This window comes from Pygoscelis adeliae, unplaced genomic scaffold (assembly GCF_000699105.1).
Source record: "Pygoscelis adeliae isolate BGI_AS28 unplaced genomic scaffold, ASM69910v1 Scaffold59, whole genome shotgun sequence".
In the NCBI taxonomy this organism is placed as follows: Eukaryota; Metazoa; Chordata; class Aves; order Sphenisciformes; family Spheniscidae; genus Pygoscelis; species Pygoscelis adeliae.
The window spans coordinates 1,592,428-1,600,574 of record NW_008825565.1 but is presented as its reverse complement, the minus strand read 5'-3'; positions in this window follow the sequence as shown (position 1 = coordinate 1,600,574).

Below are 8,147 nucleotides of genomic sequence, written 5' to 3'. Positions count from 1 at the left end.
CTCCCAGACAGCGGCACCCTCCTTCAGCAGCAAGGTTGAAGCAATATGGGACCCTTACAGGTGGTAAACACTGGTGTACGCAGGTCTCTGCGGTATGGCAGAGGAGAGGGCAGAGCTGCAGCAAGAAGAGGAAGGAGGTGAAGGCAGGACGAGGGCTAGTGCTACGGTAGGGTGCTTCTACTAGCACTGGATTTCTTTTTCCAAGCCACATCAGCTCCACACTGCCCCTCTGCCTCCCCCGAGGTCAAGTACCCACTCCATCACCACAGCACTGGACTCCCTCTATCCTAGCAGCAGGGCTTCTCCCCAGATGTTTTAAGACATTAAAACAGACCTCAAACTTTCCTGGTATGGCAACACTGACTTTGCCTGTTGTCCATTTCCTACATTTTCCTGTGTCAGAGGAAAACGGCTTTATACACCCAGGAAAAATTGCCATTTAAGCTTTCAAGAGGGAAGAAAAAACAGCAAGACACTTTTGCATAAATTACTTTCATTCCTTTGAAATACTTTACATAGTTCTATTAAAGGGAGTTACCAAAATTTGACTCTGTCCTAATACTTTTACCCTTGTACCTCTTTCTGCTGACCAGTATCACTACGGTGATTTAGACAGCATGCATCCAGCGCCAGCCATTTCACAGACAAACAGAAGTTTCCCATGACAAAACTGCTGGGACACCCCCAGCGTGCTGCTCCAGCTGGGTGCCTGGCCCGGTGAGACCGCATGCTCCCCAAAGAGCACCATTATACACACAGATGGGTATTAGGGAAACGATCACATGGAGATCCTGCCTCTCCTGCTCACATACGAGAGACGCAGGATGCTAACGAGACAAGGTCGTCACGTAGTGCTGGAGGTTTCCTTAATACCACATGTATCACAGACACCCAGGTTCCCTACTGTATTTACTTCCAGATGAATCTTTCCATAAGTTCATAGATTGTGCCCTATATGTATATATATTCAACTCATTTAAACAACATAATTAAACTATCTTTCCATTATGCTGCATTTCAATCCAAATTTAATCTGGCAAGTGCTGAATTCTCCATGTGAGAGCAACCCTCCTCTTTATTTCTCTTCCTTGCAATTCCCTTTCATCTTTCATGCTGGCTCTCTGCACAGCTTCCTCCATAGCTACACAATTCAATACCTTGCTAAGAAACATCCCTTCCTAACAATAATCCTCTTTGCAAATAGAATTAACAAGGCAAATGTAAACACAGGAGCAATGAATTAGTTGTAATATTTACCCAAACTACTGCTTCCAGTTCCTTATAATGAAATTCTATATTAAATACATAGGATGGCTTAATGTCAAGCTCCTCATTTGCTGAATTGGGCAGCTGGCCAGTAAGCACCCTGCAGCATCTTCCTCCAACCCATCTGAGAAATTATACTTGCGAGGTTTCTGATAAAGGCTTAACTAATTTGTGCCAATATTAGTCACATCAAATTATTGTCATTTAATAACTGTTTGGAGGACTTTCTACCCCATGAATGCTGCAAAGGAATGACATGTTTCTACAACAGACAACAACAAAACATGTAAAGTTTATGGTAGTTTCTTCTGTTCAAACAAGTTAATTCATAAAGGTAGGGAACATTTAGTGCCTGCCAGCTTCCTTCCCTTTGGAATCTGTCTTTTACACAGAAAAATTATACCAGGAAACCTCCCTCCATAACCAGCTAATAGACATAATAAAAAATCAGTTGTGACTAACAGAGTCCTGCATGAAACATTTTAGCACCGATATCAAACCCAAGGAGTATTTTTTAAATACATATTCTACACTTGAAATCTGCAGAAGGAGTTTAGAATGTTCCTTTTGGTGCCTTTGAAAATTAAACTGCACTTTAAAGGAAAAAAAAAAAAAAAGAAAAACACCACACCAACCTTCAACAAAAGAACTAAACACACCGCAAAACTGCTTAAAAGTGTATCATAGCAAAGCATGTCTAGTGCTTCCAGGAGGGTTTTCCCAAGGGCAGGCAGAGCTGATGCTTGTCTGATGGGATATATTACCTGGGGTGCAATATAATCTGGCAAGGAAGACAAAGGAAAGAAAGATTTCTGTTAGATTTCTACAGAAAAAAAGGGCAGCCAAACAATAAGAGCTAGATGACTAAATCAGTGGGTTACAACTCTATTTTGGCATAGCTAAAATTGGAGGACACGGCCGAGATTTTAGCAGAGGTTTTTAAATTGTGAAGTCCAAAAGATTAAACTGTCAAATAAGTCTGCCAGGAGTTTGCTTAAAGTGCTTTACACCAGCAGCACTATTCATAAGGTAAAACAAACCAGAATTACAGACACTAACTATCCCGTATTCAGATCAGAAGCAAAAATTTACATATTTTATTTTGTAGCAAACCTTCCTCTGCCATATATTATTACTCTTAATGCACTACTACTCAAGTTAGTCGTTTATATTCATGAATATCCTAGAGTAAAGCATCTGACTTCATTCATCTGAGATCAGTGTTCAGTATCAAACGCAGTGCAGACTACTGATAAAAGCAGAAATCTGCATCTAGTTAATCATCCTAATTGTTATGCAGACCACTTTAAAAAGGCACTAATCAGTGTTATACACAGATGCAAAGTTTGTTCAGCAGTAAAAATCATCATCTAAACGCTTACCCAAACAAATATCACATTTTCAGGGGAGACGGAAGCTCAGCACATTTTAGTTAAAAAAAGAAAATGGATTTGACGGTAGGAGACGGAATTTAGAGGTTCACCTTAGATCTTAAGCTAAATCGAGTTTGATCTTTTTAAAGCATAAAAAAACCACCACACAAGGTCTACTCATCATCCTGCAGGTGACGGAGGCCAAGTGCCTGCTGTCTTTCTCAGGGCAGACTCCTACATTCATTTCCAGTCACCTCGCTGCGGGGTCTGTCCTTATACCCTTGGCGACAGGCTTACACAACCAGGACCTCTCAGACGAGGTCATTAGCAATCCCAGGGCACTCTCCGCAATGCTTCAGTCAAATTCTTCTGCCAGAGCTCTGCAACCTCCCGCTTGAAGCATCCTTTACAGAAGGTGAATGCAAAGTGGCAACAGAGACGACAATCTCACTAGGGATCCAGGGAAGTACAGAGCAGCAAAGCCTAACCACCTCTACTGAGCTAATAATTAACTCAACTGATACTAATGATAAAAGGAGATCATTTGGTCTCCTGGATAAACAGTCTGCTAGAGAAGAGTCAGTATGGTTTGTACGGAGAGAAACCCTGCCTAACAAACCTTTCCAAGTTCTTCAAAGGTGCCAAACATGGACAAGGTACACCCATTCATTCTGACCTATCTGAATTTCCAAAAGGATTTCAACCAAGGCCCTTACCAAAGACTAAGGGCTTTCTTAAGGAAACCAGGCAGACAGAGGTAAGAGGAAAGGGCCTATGTGGAGAGAGAGATGGTTGAAAAATAGAAACAGGGTAAGGATAAGAGTAAACAGTCTCTTCTTGGAGCAAACAGAAGTCACCAGTGAAGTTCAGCAGAGACCCGTGCTCAGACTTTGGCTGTTTGACACATTCATGTGAGACAAGGAAAGGGGAATGAGCAGTGAGCTGAGGAAGTTTGCTGATGATACAAAAAAATGTATTGTGGTAGCAAGGCCAGGATGTGAGGAATTCCAGACAATCCTGGGACACTGAGTCAATAACGCTGCAGAGAAAAGCTAATGCAAATAAACACAGGAAATGTAAGAAGATGCACATGGGAAAGACACAGCCATGGCTATACGTCAAACATTACAAATCATTAAGAAAACAAAACATGGTTATGCCACTGTATAGCCCCAAAGCTCACCTACATTTTGAAAACTGTATACAGCCTTGATCCTCCCATCCTAAAAGGACCTGTAGAACCGGGACAGACTCCTGGAAAGGGATGCTCACGGTCAGGAATGGCTTCCATTCAAAGAATATCTGAGTAGGCAACTCTTCAGGCAGGTCAAAAGCCAACTTGATGAGGAAGACAGAGGCCTACAAAGTCATGCAGGATCACTAACCATCTCTGCCACACAAAGAGCTAAGAGCTGCCAAATGAAGGAAGCCAGCTGAGAACAAGCAGAAGGAAGAAATTCTTTACACAGCCAGAAGACAACCCACGGACAAGCAGCACTCCTGGCCAAAGGCCATGGAGGCTGCAATGAGGTCCCAGGGCGCTGCAGACAGACCAGACAAGCATTTGGAACCGAAAGCCACCAAAAGTTTTGAAACAGGGAAATGTTGTACCCAGCTCAAGCAACCCCAAGCTGAGAACAGCCAGAGGCTCAGAGAGCATCTACATAGGAGGTTTTGAATAAGGTCATCCTGTTCTTATTTTCCCTTGGGCATCTGCTTACAAGGGGGGGGGGGGGGGGGGGGTGGAGAAAGGGTGCAGAAGACAGCAGATCAAAAAGGGAGCAGGCTGAAGATGAAGGGTTAAAAAAAAAAACAGGAAACTAAAGCTAGACACCACACAGAGCATCCCAACAGCACCCTCTGCTCCTTAAAGCTCTGGGGACAGCAGCGATTAGTCCTCTGCCCAGACTCGTAAAGAGAGAAGGAAAGAGAAACAGGCACAGAGATGCTGGGATCCTGCCCACCAAGTCTGGAGCCCATCAGCCCATGGAGCTGTGGCCAGCTCAGACAAGGGCGGGAAGAAGCTGGCAAGAAGATCCCATTCTTTCGCAGGGTGGCAGATAGTAAAGCTACAAATCAAAAACACACCCAGAAGCTCAGGAAGAGGCTTTGGAGGAGCCAGAAGAGGAACTGCAGCCTCATGCATTAGATGTACGCGTCCCAAGGTCTCCTTTTCCCTGCAAAAGGGATGTGAGTCAGAGTCAATGAAGCACATCATTAAATGCACCCATTTTCACCTCTCCTCAATTAATTTTCTCACATTTTACTTCAGCGGGCAACAGATTAGCCTAAAGTATAGGTCAGCCTGCAAGAGGGCCTCATCCCTCCTGATGGCAAAAGACCACTCTGCCACAGGGCAAGGAAACAATGCAGAAGCACTTAAGAGGCATCCCCAAGGTGCTGCTTGGAGGTGAAACCAGCCACCACGTGGCTTGCTCGAGTCCTGTGTGGCATACTGGGCTACAGAGATGAACCATTGGTTTGGCCCATCACAGCTGCGCTTTCATTTCTATACTTATTACATATCCTTGAAGCAGTCAGGTACTGCTGACAGTCATAGGACCCATTCCATAGCATCCGCAGCTGGCTGTATTCTTTGTTGCACACGCAATATTTTTAGAACCAACTACAGACTTCTGTATGAGTTCAACTACTGCAACCACCACACTAGATAACTCTCAGCTGTTCTGCATAACACCAAATGAGACACAACTAGCTCAGCTAGACTTGTTTTCAAATTTGCTTTAAACTTCATTTATTCCAGTCCTCCAGTCACAGCATAGCTTGGAGCACTGGTCTCAGTTCACACCATCTGGGTCTGCTGTACAGCCCCACCAAAAAACTCCTTTTTTGAGAGGATTTATGAATTACTTCAATAGAAAAAAAAAGTTTTCTGTAGTTCATTTTTTAACCTGAAGGATAATAAGCTCAAACAGCTCACAAACACATACTAACATATAGTCTCGTTTTGCACAGTTTTGACTTAAAGAAAAAGGAATTTCCACACAACTAGATGCAGCTGTAAGCCAACACTTAGTATTTTGGAGGGGGAAAAAAACTAACTTGCAGAACATTTCAGAAAGTGGCCACTAAGCACATCACAGCCTTTTCTAAGTAGCAATACAAATTTTAAAGCAAGCATTTTATTTTTATGCCAGTTCTGAATGTCAGATTTTAAAAATAAGAAACACTAGTGCAGAAAATCTATATTCAGTTAACTCAGATGTATGGAAAAGCTTTTCCTGAGTCACTAAGCCTCATCTCCTACTGCCACAGCCAAGAACACGATATAAACTTCCTCAATATATTCTCAAGAGCCAGTTAGGGGGCTTGCTCCAACTTCTCCCATTTGAAGGTTGTTCTAGAACCTCACTCCATTTAGGGAAGAAACTGTCTAAATTCCAGCTTAAGTTTACTCACACCAGTTTATATCCATTTGTTCTCATGCCAATGTTGTTCTTTAGCTTAAATAGCACCTCTCTATAGTGTTTATATCCCTGTTGTATTTGCAGATTGCAATCATATCCCCACTCAAGCCTCATTTGCTAGTTTAACAAGCCAGGCTTTCCTCATCTTCTCCAGAAGAATTGGTATTTCTGTTCCCCAGCGCCTCTCTGCACCTGTCCCACCCGCAGCACGGATAAGACCACCTGTGCCTGGCACACCCCAGGAGCTTGCACCCGTCCCACCACCCCTCCCGCCAGTGCCCTGGCCTAACACGCTCCACCATTGCCTTTTTCTCCATGGCAGCAGGACAGCAGCAGCTTGGTCGGCGACAAGCTAACACACCCAGCACATCTCCTGCTTTGCTGTTCCCAGCAGTGGAGCTCCTTGCTCGCAGCAGGGAACAAAGGCAAGACCTCGTCTTCTACTAGCAAGGGATGTACATATGGTATAGTTTGCTTTCAGCGTGGATGATTTGTTCAAGTGTGGCTGCACACCCTAGCTCAGAGCTTCCAAAGTGCATAGATCTGCCATCTGACAGAGATGTAATCAGTTGATTACCTACCAACTATCAGGATTCATTTTATTTTTTCACAGCCTCTGCTAAAAAAAGAAATCCTTATAGTAGGCAATCTCAAGCACTCAAATTCCTTCCTAACTAGCTCCCGAAGTCACCACTCTCTTCAGCTCAAACCCTGCAGCAGCCCCCTCCAGGGTCCTCAGGCACTTCCTAAGGAAGTCACCATCCCTCCTGACCAAGGGCACAGCAGACTCCACCCTATGCCCCACCAAAAATGACCATTTTTGTCACTGTTCCTGACTTAGCTGCAGAACTGAAAAACAAAAGAAACAATCCAGGTTTCCAAGTCATGCACCCCCTCTCCTAGGAAATGATTCCCACACTGTTGTGATCTACTGCTTAGATGCCTCCTTCACCAGGAAGGGCACATTCACTTGTACTGCTTCAGAGCCAAGAACCTTCCTCCTCGTTACAACCAAGTCACGCGTTCTTCATAACACACAATAAAACTGTTCTTCCACCCGAAGAGTCCTCTCCGAACCTCAATTTCCCTTAAGTGGCCAAAAAACCCGAAAATACAAACAAAAAAGTATTCCATCAAACACTTATTGCTGTAAAGGAAGAACAAAAATACCCACACTCAGCATGGCTGTTCCACGCAAGGAAGTTAATCAGCCAAGATTTTGTCCCAAGGTCACCGTAAGAGGATGTCTCTCCCTTTAAGTGCTAGGACATCTGCATACTTATTTTAACCAAATACAATTATGCAGGCAGAAAACAGTCTTAAACACAAGACAGACAGCTCATTCAAGCTTTCAGAAAGTACCAGAGCATGAGATGGCAGGATGATGACATGCCAGATCTAGAACGAACTGGAGGAACACACTGGCAAGCCAGAGGACACAGCAAGCCTGCAGCAGCTCAGCAGCAACCCGTACCTCGGCTTCTGGGGCAATACAGCAGGTCTTAGGTGAAGCACTGTAACTTGCTACAGATACCGTTATCCTGTATGGCTACCAACAGCATCCACAATGCACAAAGCCTACCAGCCCATCACCAGTGCAGAGTTTGGTTTTGGTTTTTTCTTGGTTTTAGTTATTTTGTGTTTAAAGCACAGAACTGCACTTATCCTCCCTAGCAAGCCGGAGCCCAGCCAAGAATTATAAAACATTGCAAACAAGCAGGCAAAGCAATGAAGTACAAATACAAACCATCGCACTTTCCATTTTATTTTACGTGTCTGAATTGGTTCTCTCTCTCTATCCGCAACTAGAAGTAGCTCCGTTGCTGTCATAGGACTCAAGCGAATTCCTGAAAACTTCAAGGGGGATTAAGTGGGGTCCACGTTTTGTTCCGAGTACTGTATTTTTGCACACTCGCATTTGCAACCCCGCGTGCAATCCTCAAGCGCGATTTAATCACAGAGCTGAACTCACAAAACCCACTCTAATAATCACACACGCCAAAAAAGGGCCACTTTTGCCACTTTTTATGCTTTTTTACCCTACACACACCCCCTCCGCCCCCCCAACACAAGCCCGGCC